This window comes from Pristiophorus japonicus, chromosome 9 (genome assembly GCF_044704955.1).
Source record: "Pristiophorus japonicus isolate sPriJap1 chromosome 9, sPriJap1.hap1, whole genome shotgun sequence".
NCBI classification, from domain to species: domain Eukaryota; kingdom Metazoa; phylum Chordata; class Chondrichthyes; family Pristiophoridae; genus Pristiophorus; species Pristiophorus japonicus.
The window spans coordinates 166923318-166942124 of NC_091985.1; the positions used below are offsets into that span (position 1 = coordinate 166923318).

An 18807-nucleotide genomic window follows, 5' to 3' on the forward strand; every position below is an offset into this window, starting at 1 on the left:
TGAATAAGTTATTATAGATGACAGATAATTGAACAACAAAAATATGTTCATCTGTACACTTATATTTGTAGTAAGAAAATTAGGTGCGAAATATTGAAGTACTATGGAGGCAGCTACAGTAGAGATAAGTAGTTAAGATTTAAGAATATTTGTATATCAGCATACTGCGGCCTTTGCTAAAGTTTGGTGTCATTTTCATCACATTTACTGTATTAGGAGAATGTCTCTGTTGTTATTTTGTAAAATATTTTTCTCCTTTCAACTTATGTGAGGTGACGTTCCCCAGTAACATCCCCAAGTGAGCGAAAGAGCAAGTAACCTGTGTCTCTGAACCAGTGGCTAAACACATCAGATATCTATAGATATGTGAAGAGAAAAAGATTAGTGAAGACAAACGTAGGTCCCTTGCAGTCAGATTCAGGTGAATTTATAATGGGAACAAAAAAATGGCAGACCAGTTGAACAAATACTTTGGTTCCGCCTTCACGAAGGAAGACACAAATAATCTTCCCGAAATACTACAGGACCGAGGGTCTAGTGAGAAGGAAGAACTGAAGGAAATCCTTATTAGTCAGGAAATGGTGTTAGGGAAATTGATGGGATTGAAGGCCGATAAATCCCCGGGGCCTGATAGTCCACATCCCAGAGTACTTAAGGAAGTGGCCCTAGAAATAGTGGATGCATTGATGATCATTTTCCAACAGTCTATCGACTCTGGATCAGTTCCTATGGACTGGAGGGTAGCTAATATAACACCAACTTTTTAAAAAGGAGGGAGAGAGAAAACGGGTAATTATAGACCGGTTAGCCTGACATCAGTAGTGGGGAAAATGTTGGAATCAATTATTAAAGATGAAATAGCAGTGCATTTGGAAAGCAGTCAGCATGGATATATGAAAGGGAAATCATGCTTGACAAATCTTCTAGAATTTTTTGAGGATGTAACTGGTAGAGTGGACAAGGGAGAACCAGTGGATGTCGTGTATTTGGACTTTCAAAATGCTTTTGACAAGGTCCTACACAAGAGATTGGTGTGCAAAATTAAAGCACATGGTATTGGGGGTAATGTACTGACGTGGATAGAGAACTGGTTGGCAGACAGGAAGCAGAGAGTCGGGATAAACGGGTCCTTTTCAGAATGGCAGGCAGTGACTAGTGGGGTGCCACAGAGCTCAGTGCTGGGACCCCAGCTCTTTACAATATACATTAATGATTTAGATGAAGGAATTGAGTGTAATATCTCCAAGTTTGCAGATGACACTAAGCTGGGTGGCGGTGTGAGCTGTGAGGAGGATGCTAAAAGGCTGCAGGGTGACTTGGACAGGTTAGGTGAGTGGGCAAATGCATGGCAGATGCAGTATAATGTGGATAAATGGGAGGTTATCCACTTCGGTGGCAAAAACACGAAGGCGGAATATTATCTGAATGGTGGCAGATTAGGAAAAGGGGAGGTGCAACAAGACCCGGGTGTCATGGTACATCAATCATTGAAAGTTGGCATGCAGGTACAGCAGGCGGTGAAGGAGGCAAATGGCATGTTGGCCTTCATAGCTAGGGGATTTGAGTATAGGAGCAGGGAGGTCTTACTGCAGTTGTACAGGGCCTTGGTGAGGCCTCACCTGGAATATTGTGTTCAGTTTTGGTCTCCTAATCTGAGGAAGGACGTTCTTGCTATTGAGAGAGTACAGCGAAGGTTCACCAGACTGATTCCCGGAATGGCAGGACTGACATATGAGGAGAGATTGGATCGACTGGGCCTGTATTCACGGGAGTTCAGAAGGATGAGAGGGGATCTCATAGAAACGTATAAACTTCTGACGGGACCGGACAGGTTAGATGTTGGAGAAGTCCAGAACCAGGGGACATAGTCTAAGGATAAGGGGTAAGCCATTTAGGACTGAGATGATGAGAGACTTGTTAACCTGTGGAATTCCCTACCGCAGAGAGTTGTTGATGCCAGTTCATTGGATATATTCAAGAGGGAGTTAGATATGGCCCTTACGGCTAAAGGGATAAAGGGCTATGGAGACAAAGCAGGAATGGGGTACTGAAGGAATGATCAGCCATGATCTTATTGAATGGCGGTGCAGGCTCGAGGGGCCGAATGGCCTACTCCTGCACCTATTTTCTATGTTTCTATGTCAGAGTAGTCTTGGTTGATGCCTCCTCCAATTCCGATCCCTTTATGGAAATACCTCCTCTCAGCTTGATTTGTTTCCCAGGCAGCTTGGCTGAGATCAGGAACTCACCTCGTGAGAAATCGCACAGGAGAATCCACTCCCTGGGGCGGTTCAGCAATGTGCTAATGCGGTGCCTCACGGGAGCAAACCTTGTAGGATTTATGTTTTAAGGAAAACTGCAATTAACCTTGAAATGGTATTATTTTAATTACTGAGATCTGTTTTTAGAAATTTTATAACAGAACACTTTCCAGATTATCTCACTTTTTTCTTCTCCAAAGATAATTAACATTTAAAAAAATCAGTGCTCATCAAACCAAAGGATAATCATTTTAGGGGTTGGGACTTTTAAATATAACTTCTCTCCCATTTTAAAAATAGTTTTCTTCTCTTGCCCCTCCTTACCCAATCATTAACCAAGGATATGCCAAAGTAAGCTGCTCCCAGCTCTCTGCTATGGCTTCATAACTGGTCATTAGGAGTTGGGAAAGATGCTATGCAAATCCAAGTCCTCCTTTTCTTTTTTGCCTGACAGCAAAATCGAGTCACTGATCTTCCCTCCATCCATGGAGAGAAGTACCTCTAGAGAGGAGGTCAGGAACTAGGAGGGAGGGGAGGGATGGGTGGTGAGGAACTCAGTGGGGAGTGGGGGATGGTGGTGCTGAGCCCTGCCTATTCTGTGTGAGCTCGTTTCTGTCTGGACCAGCCCAGTCAGAATGGCTCGAAATATACTTTGCAAAGTAACTGATTATGTAGGCAGGCAGGATCTAATTATACATTCCAGAGAGACTTGTGTCTTGTCCTCCAAGGGGACCAATCAGAAATCAGGTGTTGCAAATGGACCAAAAATTAGTTATCACTGGGAGATTGTCAACATCAACCAATCAGATCAGTTAGAGGGTGGGACTGAAGGCTGCCTGAACCAATCAGATCAGTTAGAGGGTGGGACTGAAGGCTGCCTGAACCAATCAGATCAGTTAGAGGGTGGGACTGGAGGCTGACAGAACCAAGTACAAGTTCCTCCCACTGTCCATTGCTGTTAAGACAGAAAGTTTTAAGATAAGCTGATTTTTTTCACACTTCCACGATTCAAACCCTGGTTTGCTATCATCCACACATGACAGATAACATGTCAGCAGGTCGGTTAATGATAGTTGGTGTGGGAATATCTTAAGATTTACAGAGAATTACATGGGATCTACGGCACAGAAACAGGTCATTTGGCCCAACCGGTCCATGCCGCGTTTATGCTCCACTCAAGCCTCCTCCCGTCTTTCCTCATCTAAATCTATCAGCATAACTCTCTATTCCCTTCTCCCTCAAATGCTTGTCCAATCTCCCCTTAAATGCATCGATACTATTCTCTTCAACCACTCCCTGTGGTAACGAGTTCCACATTCTCACCACTCTTTGGGTAAAGAAGTTTCTTCTGAATTCCCTATTGGATTTCTTGGTGACTATCTTATATATGCTTTCTCCGCAAGTGGAAACATTCTCTGTATCCACTCTATCAAAACCTTTCAGAATTTTAAAGAACGCTATTAGGTCACCCCTCAGTCTTTTTTCAAGAGAAAAGAGACCCAGCCTGTTCATTTTTTTTTCCAAAAATATACTTTATTCATATAAATTTTTCACAATACATTGGAAAATAGTTCAGCACCTTGCGGTCAGCAATTCCATACAATTTGTTTGGATGCTGACAGCAGTTTCATACAATGCACTAGCGGCATTTCATTTCAAGGTACAGTTTAGATCAATCTGTAAATCACATTACATATAATACTGTGCAAATAAGCGTATTACATGGAGCAGATAAGAACAGGTTTACATTACACTCCAGGATACATTTCAATACCGATCACCAATCACGTTACATGTAGCACTATGCAGATGAAAGCAGTACATGGAATGGATGGGGATACATTTACTTTTCTTTACAAATTACTAAACGGTGCAGAGACTTTCATTATACATGGCACAACACAGGTGTTTTTCAGTACATGGTGCTCTATGTATACAAGCAGATTAACAAGTACAGCCTGAGGGGGGTCCGATTCCAATCCCTGGGTTTACCGTGACGGAAGGGCCTTAAACTGTGGCTCTTCCCCATCGTGCCTTTGCGGCGACTGCACCAATCTTTAGTGCGTCCCTCAGCACATACTGCTGAACCTTGTATTGCGCCAGTCTGCAACACTCGGCCATGGACATCTCCTTGCTCTGGAAGACCAGCAAGTTTCGGGAAGATCAAAATGTGTCTTTCATCGAGTTGATGGCTCTCCAGCAGCAGATGATGTCTGTCTTGGTGTGTGTCCCTGGGAACAGTCCGCAGAGCACAGAGTCCTGTGTTACAGAGCTGCTTGGGATGAACCTCGACAGCAACCAGACCTCCCTTGCAAAGGGGCAATCCCAAAGGAGATGGATGACAGTCTCGTCCGCACCACAGCCAAATCGGGGGCAGAGTGCCGTGTCTCTGAAACCCCGGCTGTGCATGAAGGATCTGACAGGTAGGGCCCTTCTCACCGCCAACCAAGTTATGTCTTGGTGCTTGTGCTAAAGCTCTGGCGATGAGACATTCTGCCAAATGAGTTCGACAGTCTGCTCGGGGAACTGCCCAGCCTGTTCATCCTTTCCTGATATGTATACCCTCGCATCTCTGATAGCATCCTTGTAAATCTTCTCTGCACCTTCTCCAGTACCTCTATATCCTTTTTATAATATGGCGACCAGAACTGTATGTAGTACTCTGTGTGGTCTAACCAAGGTGCAATACAGGTTTAGCATAACTTCCTTACTTTTCAATTCTACCCCTCTAGAAATAAATCCGAGTGCTTGGTTTGCTTTTTTTTACGGCCTTGCTAACCTGTGTTGCAACCTTTAGCAATTTGTGTATTTGTACTCTGGGATCCCTTTGTTCCTCTACCCCACCCAGACTCGAGCCCTCCAAGTAATTAGTGACCTCCCTATTCTTCACACCAAGATGTAATATCTCACAAACACAAAAAAACAAAAAAGAACATTTATTAGAAAAAGGGGCAGTTAAGTGTCTGGAGTGTCCCCCAGATCGGGGGGCACTTGATCTAATGTTTATTTTATTCCCCCCCCAAAAGAGTTGTAATACCTCACATTTATCTGTGTTGAACTTCATTTGCCAATGATATGCCAATTCTGAAAGTTTATTAATGTCCTCCTGTAATTTGTATCAGTCCTCCTCAGTATTGACTCCCCCCACCCACCCCCCCCAAATTTGGTGTCATCCGCAAATTTAAAAATTGTGTTTTTGATTCCAAAGTCTAAATCGTTAATATGAATTATGAACAACAGTGGTCCCTGCACTGATTCTTGTGGAACACCACAACCCACCTGCCACTGTTAATATCTACCCATTACTCCTACTGTCTGCTTTCTGGTCTTGAAGCCAGCTAGCTATCCATTCTGCTACTTGTCCCCTGACTCCGAATTCTCTGACCTTGTTCATCAGTCTATTATGTGGTACCTTATCGAAGGCCTTTTGAAAATCTAGATAAATTACATCTACAGCATTACCCTTGTCTACTCTCTCTGTTACCTCTTCAAAGAATTCACTGAGAATTCCACAGATTCACAACCCTCTGGGAGAAGAAATTCCTTCTCAACTCGGTTTTAAATTGGCTCCCCCGTATTTTGAGGCTGTGCCCCCTAGCCCCCTAGGTTCCTTTATAATGATAGATTGAGTAGACTGGGTCTTTACTCGTTGGAGTTCAGAAGGATGAGGGGTGATCTTATAGAAACATTTAAAATAATGAAAGGGATAGACAAGATAGAGGCAGAGAGGTTGTTTCCACTGGTAGGGGAGACTAGAACTAGGGGGCACAGCCTCAAAATACGGAGGAGCCAATTTAAAACCGAGTTGAGAAGGAATTTCTTCTCCCAGAGGGTTGTGAATCTGTGGAATTCTCTGCCCAGGGAAGCAGTTGAGGCTAGCTCATTGAATGTATTCAAATCACAGACAGATAGATTTTTAACCAATAAGGGAATTAATGATTATGGGGAGCGGGCGGGTAAGTGGAGCTGAGTCCATGGCTAGATCATCCATGATCTTGTTGAATGGCGGAGCAGGCTCAAGGGGCTAGATGGCCTACTCCTGTTCCTAATTCTTATGTTCTTATGTTCTTATGGTCAAACAAGACTTTCCCTTTTGAAATCCATGCCGATATTCATAATTATATTTTAGATGTTCTATTTTCTCCTTCAGTAGGAATGCCATTATTTTTCCTATCACCGATGTTAAGCTAACTGGTCTTACATTAGGTATTATGTTATCTATCAGCCAGTCCTCTGGCACTACACCTTTTTCTAATGAATTATTAAATATGTGTAGTAATGCCTCTGCTATCTCTTTCCTAGATTATTTTAAAATGCATGGATGCAATCCATCCGGACCAGAGGTTTTATCCTCTTTGAGTTTGATTAGTTTATTTAATATAGCCCCTCTTTTTATTTTAAGTGCATTTACCTCATTGCTAATCCAATCATCCAATGTCATGTTCACCTGTTCTATCTCCCTGGTAAATACTAAAGCAAAATAATTATTTAATATTCTGTCTTCTCTCCCGTGGTATTATCCTGTCTATCCCTTAATGGCCCTATTCCCAACGCAACCTTCCTTCCTTTTTTTATTGATGTGTCTGTAAAATATTTTTCTGTTTTGTTTCATGTTCCTTGATAATTTAATTTCATAGTTCCTCTTTGCCTTCCTAAGGTTTTTTTTTAACTTCTCTCCTAATCTTTTTGTACTCTCCCTTATCATGCACTCCCCTGCTATCTATGTATTTAATGGATGCCTCTTTCCTGATCCTCAATTGTTCCCTTATGCCTTTATTAATCTTAGAGTCTCATTAGTGTTTAGTTTGTTCTTTCCTTTTAGCAGAATATATTGTTCCTGCACTCTGTTGAACTTCATTTTAAATGTTTCCCATTGCTGTTATACATTGTTTTTTGCCAATATTGTTGCCCATTTTATTTTTCCAAGTTCTATTCTCAGCCCCTTAAAATCAACTTTTCTTTAATCTATTACCCTGGTTTTCATCATAATTATGTCCTTTTAGGTTGTCATCTGAAAGCGTATTATATTATGGTCACTATTACCTAGATGTTCCCCTACTTTTACTTCTCCTAACTGCTCTAGTTCATTCCCCATTAGTAGTTCCAATAGCGAATTTTCCCTTGTTGGGCTTTTTACATATTGGGTTAGAAAGGAGTCCTGTACACATTGTGGGAACTCCATTCCCTTATCCCCTTTACCAACCTCTTCTGTCCAATTAATATCGGGGTAGTTGAAATCCCCCATGATTATTATTCTATGTTTTTTACTCATTTCCCTAATGTGTCTGCATATTTATTCCTCCAACTCCCTTCCACGATTAAGTGGTCTGTAGACTATATATAGAAACATAGAAAATAGGTGCAGGATTAGGCCATTTGGCCCTTCGAGCCTGCACCACCATTCAATAAGATCATGGCTGACCATTCCTTCAGTACCCCTTTTCTGCTTTCTCTCCATACCCCTTGGTCCCTTTAGCCATAACGGCTATATCTAACTCCCTCTTGAATATATCCAATGAACTGGCATCAACAACTCTCTGCAGTAGGGAATTCCACAGGTTAACAACTCTCTGAGTGAAGAAGTTTCTCCTCATCTCAGTCCTAAATGGCCTACCCCTTATCCTTAGACTGTGACCCCTGGTTCTCGACTTCCGCAACATCGGGAACATTCTTCCCGCATCGAACCTGTCCAGTCCCATCAGAATTTTATATGTTTCTATGAGATCCCCTCTCATCCTTCTAAACTCAAGTGTATAAAGGCCCAGTCGATCCAGTCTCTCCTCATGTGTCAATCCCGCCATCCCGGGAATCAGTCTGGTGAACCTTCGCTGCACTCCCTCAATAGCAAGAAGGTCCTTCCTCAGATTAGGAGACCAAAACTGAACACAATATTCCAGGTGAGGCCTCATTAAGGAGTAAGACCGTCCTGCTCCTATACTCAAATCCCCTAGCTATGAAGGCCAACATACCATTTGCGTTCTTCACTGCCTGCTGTACCTGCATGCCAACTTTCAATGACTGATGAACCATGACACCCAGGTCTCGTTGCACCTCCCCTTTTCCTAATCTGCCACCATTCAGATAATATTCTGCCTTCGTGTTTTTCCCCCAAATTGGATAACCTCACATTTATCCACATTATACTGCATCTGCCATGCATTTGCCCACTCACCTAACCTGTCCAAGTCACCCTGCAGTCTCTTAGCGTCCTCCTCACAACTCACACCTCCACCCAGTTTAGTGTCATCTGCAAACTTGGAGATATTTACACTCAATTCCTTCATCTAAATCATTAATGTATATTGTAAAGAGCTGGGGTCCCAGCACTGAGCCCTGCGGCACTCCGCTATTCACTGCCTGACATTCTGAAAAGGACCCATTTATCCCGACTCTCTGCTTCCTGTCTGCCAACTAGTTCTCTATCCACGTCACTACATTACCCCCAATACCATGTGCTTTGATTTTGCACACCAATCTCTTGTGTGGGACCTTGTCAAAAGCCTTTTGAAAGTCCAAATACACCACATCCACTGGTTCTCCCTTGTCCACTCTGCTAGTTACATCCTCAAAAAATTCCAGAAGATTTGTCAAGCATGATTTCCCTTTCATAAATCCATGCTGACTTGGACCGATCCTGTCACTGCTTTCCAAATGCGCTGCTATTTCATCCTTAATGATTGATTCCAACATTTTACCCACGACTGATATCAGGCTAACCGGTCTATAATTACCCGTTTTCTCTCTTCCCTCCTTTTTTAAAAAGTGGTGTTCCATTAGCTACCCTGCAGTCCATAGGAACTGATCCAGAGTCGATAGACTGTTGGAAAATGATCACCAATGCATCCACTATTTCTAGGGCCACTTCCTTAAGTACTCTGGGATGCAGACAATCAGGCCCCAGGGAATTCCGTAACATAATTTCCCGCCTAATAAAGATATCCTTTAGTTCCTCCTTCTCACTGGACCCTCAGTCCCCTTGTGCCTCCGGAAGGTTATTTGTGTCCTCCTTCGTGAAGACAGAACCAAAGTATTTGTTCAATTGGTCTGCCATTTCTTTGTTTCCCATTATAAATTCACCTGAATCTGACTGCAAGAGACTTACGTTTGTCTTCACTAATCTTTTTCTCTTCACATATCTATAGAAGCTTTTTCAGTCAGTTTTTATGTTCCCGGCAAGCTTCCTCTCATACTCTATTTCCCCCCTCTTAATTAAACCCTTAATCCTCCTCTGCTGAATTCTAAATTTCTCCCAGTCCTCAGGTTTGCTGCTTTTTCTGGCCAATTTATATGCCTCTTCCTTGGATTTAACACTATCCTTAATTTCCCTTGTTAGCCACGGTTGAGCCACCTTCCCCGTTTTATTTTCACTCCAGACAGGGATGTACAATTGTTGAAGTTCATCCATGTGATCTTTAAATGTTTGCCATTGCCTATCCACCATCATCCCTTTAAGTATCATTTGCCAATCTATTCTAGCCAATTAACGCCTCATATCGTCGAAGTTACCTTTCCTTAAGTTCAGGACCCTAGTCTCTGAATTAACTGTGTCACTCTCCATCTTAATAAAGAATTCTACCATATTATGATCACTCTTCCCCAAGGGACCTCGCACAACAAGATTGCTAATTAGTCCCTTCTCATTACACAACACCCAGTCCATGATGGCCAGTTCTCTAGAAACATAGAAACATAGAAAGTAGGTGCAGGAGTAGGCCATTCGGCCCTTCGAGCCTGCACCGCCATTCGATAAGATCATGGCTGATCATTTCTTCAGTATCCAGTTCCTGCTTTCTCTCCATGCCCCTTGATTCCCTTAACTGTAAGAGCCATATCTAACTTCCTCTTGAATATATCCAATGAACTAGCATCAACAACTCTCTGCGGCAGGGAATTCCACAGGTTAACAACTCTGAGTGAAGAAGTTTCTCCTCATCTCAGTCCTAAACGGCCTGCCCCTTATCCTAAGACTGTGTCCCTTGGTTCTTGACTTCCCCAACATCGGGAACATTCTCCCCACATCTAGCCTGTCTAGTCCAGACAGAATCTTATATGTTTCTATGAGATCCCCTCTCATCCTTCTAAACTCCAGTGAATAAAGGCCCAGTTGATCCAGTATCTTCTCATATGTCATTCCAGCCATCCCTTGAATCAGTCTGGTGAACCTTCGCTGCACTCCCTCAATAGCCAGAACGTCCTTCCTAAGATTAGGAGACCAAAACTGAACAGAATATTCCAGGTGGGACCTCACCAAGGCCCTGTACAACTGCAGCAAGACTTCCCTGCTCCTATACTCAAATCCCCTTGCTATGAAGGCCAACATACCATTTGTTTTCTTCACCGCCTGCTGTACCTGCATGCCCACTTTCAATGACTGATGAACCATGACACCCAGGTCTCGCTGCACCTCCCCTTTTCCTAACTTTCCGCCATTCAGATAATATTCTGCCTTCGTGTTTTTGCCCCTAAAGTGGATAACCTCACATTTATCCACATTATACTGCATCTGCCATGTATTTGCCCACTCGCCTAATCTGTCCATGTCACCCTGCAGCCTCTTAGTGTCCTCCTCACAGCTCACACCGCCACCCAGTTTAGTGTCATCTGAAAACTTGGAGATATTCCACTCAATTCCATCATTTAAATCATTAATATATATTGTAAAGAGCTGGGGTCCCAGCACTGAGCCCTGCGGCACTCCACTAGTCACTGCCTGCCATTCTGAAAAGGACCCGTTAATCCCGACTCTCTGCTTCCTATCTGCCAACCAGTTCTCTATCCACGTCAGTACATTACCCCCAATACCATGTGCTTTGATCCTCAAAAAATTCCAGAAGATTCGTCAAGCATGATTTCCCTTTCATAAATCCATGCTGACTTGGATCGATCCTATCACTACTCTCCAAATGCGCTGCTATTTCATCTTTAATGATTGATTTCAACATTTTCCCCACCACCGATGTCAGGCTAACTGGTCTATAATTACCCGTTTTCTCTCTCCCTCCTTTTTAAAAAAGTGGTGTTACACTAGCAACCATCCAGTCCATAGGAACTGATCCAGAGTCGATAGACTGTTGGAAAATGATCACCAATGCATCCACTATTTCTGGGGCCACTTCCTTAAGTACTCTGGGATGTAGACTGTCAGGCCCTGGGGATTTATCGGCCTTCAACCCCGTCAATTTCCTTAACACAATTTCCCGCCTAATAAGGATATCCTTCAATTCCTCCTTCTCACTAGTCCTTCGGACCCCTAGTACATCGGGAAGGTTATTTGTGTCTTCCTTTGTGAAGACAGAACCAAAGTACTTGTTCAATTGGTCTGCCATTTCTTTGTTCCCCATTATAAATTCGCCCAAATCCGACTGCAATGGACCTACGTTTGTCTTCACTAATCTTTTTCTCTTCACATACTTATAGAAGCTTTTGCAGTCATTTTTTATGTTTCCGGCAAGCTTCCTCTCGTACTCTATTTTCCCCCTCTTAATTAAACCCTTTGCCCTCCTCTGCTGAATTCTAAATTTCTCCCAATCCTCCGGTTTGCTACTTTTTCTGGCAAATTTATATGCCTCTTCCTTGGATTTAACACTATCCTTAATTTCCATTGTTAGCCATGGTTGAGCCACCTTCCCCGTTTTATTTTTACTCCAGACAGGGATGTACAATTGTTGAAGATCTTTAAAGGTTTGCCATTGCTATCCACCGTCAACCCTTTAAGTATAATTTGCCAATCTAATCGAGCCAATTCGCGCCTCATACCATCAAAGATACCTTTCCTTAAATTCTGGACCCTAGTTTCTGAATTGACTTTGTCACTCTCCATCTTAATAAAGAATTCTACCATATTATGGTCACTATTCCCCAAGGGGCCTCGCACAACAATATTGCTAATTAGTCCCTTCTCATTACACATCACCCAGTCTAGGATGGCCAGCTCTCTGGTTGGTACCTCGACATATTGGTCCACAAATCCATCCAGGAAATCCTCCTCCACCGCATTGCTACCAGTTAGGTTAGCCCAATCAATATGTAGATTAAAGTCACCCATGATTACTGCTGTACCTTTATTGCACACATCCCTTTTTGTTGTTTGATGCTGTCCCCAACCTTACTACTACTATGTGGTGGCCTGCACACAACTCCCACTAGTGTTTTCTGCCCTTTGGTATTCCGTAGCTCCACCCATACTGATTCCACATCATCCAAGCTAATTCCTTCCTTACTATTGCATTAATTTCTTCTTTAACCAGCAACGCCACCCCGCCTCCTTTTCCTTTCTGTCTATCTTTCCTAAATGCTGAATACCCTTGGATGTTGAGTTCCCAGCCTTGGTCACCCTGGAGCCATGTCTCCGTGATGCCAATCACATCATACTCGTTAACTGCTATCTGCGCAGTTAATTCGTCCACCTTATTCCGAATACTCCTCGCATTGAGGCACAGAGCCTTTAGGCTTGACTTTTTAACACACTTTGACCTTTAGCATTCTGCTGTTTTTTGCCTTGGGTTTCTCTGCCCTCCACTTTTACTATTCTCCTTTTTCTCATTTGCTTCTGCCTCCATTTTATTTCCCTCTGTCTCCCTGCATAGATTCCCATCCCCCTGCCATATTAGTTTAACTCCTCTCCAACAGCACGAGCAACCACTCCCCCGAGGACATTGGTTCTGGTCCTGCCCAGGTGCAGACCGTCTGGTTTGTACTGGTCCCACCTCCCCCAGAACCGGTTCCAATTTCTCAGGAATTTGACTCCCTCCCTTCTGCACCACTGTTCGTAGAAACATAGAAAATAGGTGCAGGAATAGGCCATTCGGCCCTTCGAGCCTGCACCACTATTTAATAAGTTCATGGCTGAATATGCAACTTCAGTACCCCATTCCTGCTTTCTCGCCGTACCTCTTGATCCCCCTAGTAGTAAGGACTATATCTAACTCCTTTTTGAATATATTTAGTGAATTGGCCTCAACAACTTTCTGTGGTAGCGAATTCCACAGGTTCACCACTCTCTGGGTGAAGAAGTTTCTCCTCATCTTGGTCCTAAATGGCTTACACATTATCCTTAGACTGTGGCCCCTGGTTCTGGACTTCCCCATCATTGGGAACATTCTTCCTGCATCTAACCTGTCTAAACCCGTCAGAATTTTAAATGTTTCTATGAGGTCCCCTCTCATTCTTCTGAACTCCAGTGAATACAAACCCAGTTGGATCCAGTCTTTCTTGATTTGTCAGTCCCGCCATCCCGGGAATCAATCTGATGAACTTCCGCTGCACTCCCTCAATAGCAAGAATGTCCTTTCTCAAGTTAGGAGACCAAAACTGAACACAATACTCCAGGTGTGGCCTCATCAAGGCCCTGTACAACTGTAGTAACACCTCCCTGCCCCTGTACTCAAATCCCCTCGCTATGAAGGCCAACATGCCATTTGCTTTCTTAACCGCCTGCTGTACCTGCATGCCAACCTTCAATGACTGATGTACCATGACACCCAGGTCTCGTTGCACCTCCACTTTTCCTAATCTGTCACCATTCAGATAATAGTCTGTCTCTCTGTTTTTACCATCAAAGTGGATAACCTCACATTTATCCACATTATACTTCATCTGCCATGCATTTGCCCACTCACCTAACCTATCCAAGTCACTCTGCAGCCTCATAGCATCCTCCTTGCAGCTCACACTGCCACCCAACTTAGTGTCATCCGCAAATTTGGAGATACTACATTTAATCCCCTCGTCTAAATCATTAATGTACAACGTAAACAGCTGGGGCCCCAGCACAGAACATTGCGGTACCCCACTAGTCACTGCCTGCCATTCTGAAAAGTCCCCATTTACTCCTACTCTTTGCTTCCTGTCTGACAACCAGTTCTCAATCCACGTCAGCACACTACCCTCAATCCCATGTGCTTTAACTTTGCACATTAATCTCTTGTGTGGGACCTTGTCGAAAGTCTTCTGAAAGTCCAAATATATCACATCAACTGGTTCTCCCTTGTCCACTCTACTGGAAACATCCTCAAAAAATTCCAGAAGATTTGTCAAGCATGATTTCCCTTTCACAAATCCATGCTGACTTGGACCTATCATGTCACCTCTTTCCAAATGCGCTGCTATGACATCCTTAATAATTGATTCCATCATTTTACCCACTACCGATGTCAGGCTGACCGGTCTATAATTCCCTGTTTTCTCTCTCCCTCCTTTTTTAAAAAGTGGGGTTACATTGGCTACCCTCCACTCCATAGGAACTGATCCAGAGTCTATGGAATGTTGGAAAATAACTGTCAATGCATCCGCTATTTCCAAGGCCACCTCCTTAAGTACTCTGGGATGCAGACTATCAGGCCCTGGGGATTTATCGGCCTTCAATCCCATCAATTTCCCCAACACAATTTCCCGACTAATAAGGATTTCCCTCAGTTCCTCCTCCTTACGAGACCCTCTGACCCCTTTTATATCCGGAAGGTTGTTTGTGTCCTCCTTAGTGAATACCGAACCAAAGTACTTGCTCAATTGGTCTGCCATTTCTTTGTTCCCCGTTATAACTTCCCCTGATTCTGACTGCAGGGGACCTACGTTTGTCTTTATTAACCTTTTTCTCTTTACATATCTATAGAAGCTTTTGCAGTCCATTTTAATGTTCCCTGCAAACTTCCTCTCGTGCTCCATTTTCCCTGCCCTAATCAAACCCTTTGTCCTCCTCTGCGGAGTTCTACATTTCTCCCAGTCCCCAGGTTCACTGCTATTTCTGGCCAATTTGTATGCCACTTCCTTGGCTTTAATACTATCCCTGATTTCCCTTGATAGCCACGGTTGACCCACCTTCCCTTTTTTTTTTTACGCCAGACAGGAATGTACAATTGTTGTTGTTCATCCATGTGGTCTCTAAATGTCTGCCATTGCCCATCCACTATCAACCCCTTAAGTATCATTCGCCAATCTATCCTAGCCAATTTATGCCTCATACCTTCAAAATTACCCTTCTTTAAGTTCTGGGCCATGGTCTCTTAATGAACTGTTTCATTCTCCACCCTAATGTAGAATTCCACCATATTATGGTCACTCTTCCCCAAGGGGCCTCGCACAACGAGATTGCTAATTAATCCTCTCTCATTACACAACATCCAGTCTAAGATGGCCTGCCCCCCTAGTTGGTTCCTCGACATATTGGTCTAGAAAACCATCCCTTATGCACTCCAGGAAATCCTCCCCCACCGTATTGCTTCCAGTTTGGTTAGCCCAATCTATATGCATATTAAAGTCACCCATGATAACTGCTGCACCTTTATTGCATGCACCCCTAATTTCCTGTTTGATGCCCTCCCCAATATCACTACTACTGTTTGGAGGTCTGTACACAACTCCCACTAGCGTTTTCTGCCCTTTGGTATTCCGTAGCTCCACCCATACCGATTCCACATCATCCAAGCTAATGTCTTTCCTTACAATTGCATTAATTTCCTCTTTAACCATCAACGTCACCCCGCCCCCTTTTCCTTTCTGTCTATCCTTCCTAAATGTTGAATACCATTGGATGTTGAGTTCCCAGCCTTGGTCACCCTGGAGTCATGTCTCCGTGATGCCAACCACATCGTATCCGTTAACTGCTATCTGCGCAGTTAATTCGTCCACCTTATTCCGAATAATCCTCGTATTGAGGCACAGAGCCTTCAGGCTTGCCTTTTTAACACACTTTGACCCTTTAGAATTTTGCTGTAAAGTGGCCCTTTTTGTTTTTTGCCTCCACTTTTACTCTTCTCCTTTCTGTCTTTTGCTTCTGTCTCCATTTTGTTTCCCTCTGTCTCCCTGCAGAGGTTCCCATCCCCCTGCCATATTAGTTTAACTCCTCCCCAACAGCACTAGCAAACACTCCCCCTAGGACATTGGTTCCGGTCCTGCCCAGGTGCAGACTGTCCAGTTTGTACTGGTCCCACCTCCCCCAGAACCGGTTCCAATACCCCAGGAATTTGAATCCCTCCTCTCTGCACCACTGCTCAAGCCACGTATTCATCTGAGCTATCCTGCGATTCCTACTCTGACTAGCATGTGGCACTGGTAGCAATCCTGAGATTGCTACTTTTGAGGTCCTACTTTTTAATTTAACTCCTAGCTCCCTAAATTCAGCTTATAGGACCTCATCCTGTTTTTCACCTATGTCATTGGCATCTATATGCACCACGACAACTGGCTGTTCACCCTCTCTTTTCAGAATGTCCTGCACCCGCTCCGAGGCATCCTTGACCCTTGCACCAGGGAGGCAACATAGCACCCTGGAGTCTCAGTTGCGGCCGCAGAAACGCCTATCTATTCCCCTTACAATCGAATCCCCTATCACTATTGCTCTCCCACTCTTTTTCCTGCCCTCCTGTGCAGCAGAGCCACCCTCGGTGCCATGAACTTGGCTGCTGCTGCCCTCCCCTGATGAGTCATCCCCCTCAACAGTACCCAAAGCGTTGTATCTGTTTTGCAGGAGGATGACCGCAGGGAATCCCTGCACTACCTTCCTTGCACTGCTCTTCCTGTTGGTCTTCCATTCCCTATCTGGCTGTGTACCCTTTACCTGCGGTAAGACCAACTTACTAAATGTGCTACTCACGTAATTCTCAGCATCGCGGATGCTCTAGAGTGAATCCACTCGTAGCTCCAGTGCCGCAATGCGGTCCGTCAGGAGCTGGAGGCGGATACATTTCCCGCACACGTAGTTGTCAGGGACACCGGAGGCATCCCTAATTTTCCACATGGTACAGGAGGAGCATAACACGTGTCCAAGCTCTCCTGCCATGACTTAACCCCTAAATTAACTTAATTTGGCAACTACAATACTAAAGGTTACTTACTGAAATAGAAAAGAAAAAGAAAAGCTACTTACCAATCACCAGCCAATCACTTACTCCTTTGGCTGTGACGTCACCTTTCGATTTCTTTCTACTTCTTTTTTGCCTTCTGTCCCTGCTGCAGCTGCTCAAGCAATGGCCTTTAGTAGGCCTCACCAATGCTGCCGCCGAAACTCCCGCTTCTCACCGACTCTCATCTGAGCTATCCTGCGATTCCTACTCTGACTAGCATGTGGCACTGGTAGCGATCCTGAGATTTCTACTTTTGAGGTCCTACTTTTTAATTTAGCTCCTAGCTCCCTAAATTCGTCTCGTAGGACCTCATCCCATTTTTTTACCTATATTGTTGGTACCAATGTGCACCACGACAACTGGCTGTTCACCCTCCCTTTTCAGAATGTCCTGCACCAACTCCGAGACATCCTTGACCCTTGCACCAGGGAGGCAACATAACATCCTGGAATCTCGGTTGCGGCCGCAGAAACGCCTATCTATTCCCCTTACAATCGAATCCCCTACCACTATAGCTCTCCCACTCTTTTTCCTGCCCTCCTGTGCAGCAGAGCCACCCACGGTGCCATGAACTTGGCTGCTGCTGCTCTCCCCTGATGAGTCATCCCCCTCAACAGTACCCAAAGCGGTGTATCTGTTTTGCAGGGGGATGACCGCAGGGGATCCCTGCACTACCTTCCTTGCACTGCTCTTCCTGTTGGTCATTCATTCCCTATCTGGCTGTGTACCCTTTACCTGCGGTAAGACCAACTCGCTAAACGTGCTATTCACGTCATCCTCAGCACTGTGGATGCTCCAGAGTAAATCCACCCGTAGCTCCAGAGCCACAGTGCGGTCTGTCAGGTGCTGCAGGTGGATGCACTTCCCACATATGTAGTGTGAGTGATCCTTTATTATCTTTTATCTCTATCCATATGGATTCCATTTTTGTCTTGCTGATAGCTGCATCACTTTTTTCTCCTGCCATTATTTTATCCCTAATAAGTATAGCTACCCTACCTCTCCTTTTTCCCCCTCTAACTTTTTTCAATATGTTATGTCCTGCAATGTTTAATTCCCAGTCCTAATTTTTCTGTAGGCACATCTCAGTAACCCCTACTATGTCTGGTTCTTCGCAATGCATGATTGCCTGCAGCTCCCCTGTTTTATTATGGACACTGTGCATTGCTGTACAGACAGTTTAACTCATTTTAGTAGGATTTCCTCTCACTTTATATTTAACCATCTTTTTAGCCTCCCATTCAATAACTCTATTTATTCCCTTGCCATCAATGTCCTACCTTACTTTATTCTTTCCTGTGCTCTCTTTTCCTGTTTTGTTTATATTTTAGGCTGGTTACATTTCTTGTAGATCCCTCCCCCTATCTTACTAGTTTAAAGCCTTTGCCCTCTTCCTATTTACCCTTTCCACTAGGACATGGGTCCCATCCCGGTTGAGATGGAGCCCGTCCCATCGGTACAGCTCCTTCCTGTCCCAGAACTGGTGCCAGTGCCCCATGACAAGGAACCCCTCCTTCCCACACCAGCCCTTTAGCCACATGTTAATTCTCCTGATCTGTCTGTTTCTATGCCAATTTGCACCTGTCTCGGGCAGTAATCCTGAGATTATTACCCTTGAGGTCTTGCTTTATAATTTAGAGCCTAACTCCTGATGCTCTCTCAGCAGGACTTCCTCCCTGATCCAACCTCTGTCGTTTGTTCCAACA

The 18807-nt window shown here is 44.1% G+C and overlaps 1 protein-coding gene across 1 annotated transcript in view; it reads left to right on the plus strand.

The window, feature by feature from the left end:
* Positions 1 to 18807, plus strand: part of arhgef33 (Rho guanine nucleotide exchange factor (GEF) 33) — a 66812-nt gene that overhangs the window by 25749 nt on the left and 22256 nt on the right. The window lies entirely within an intron of this gene.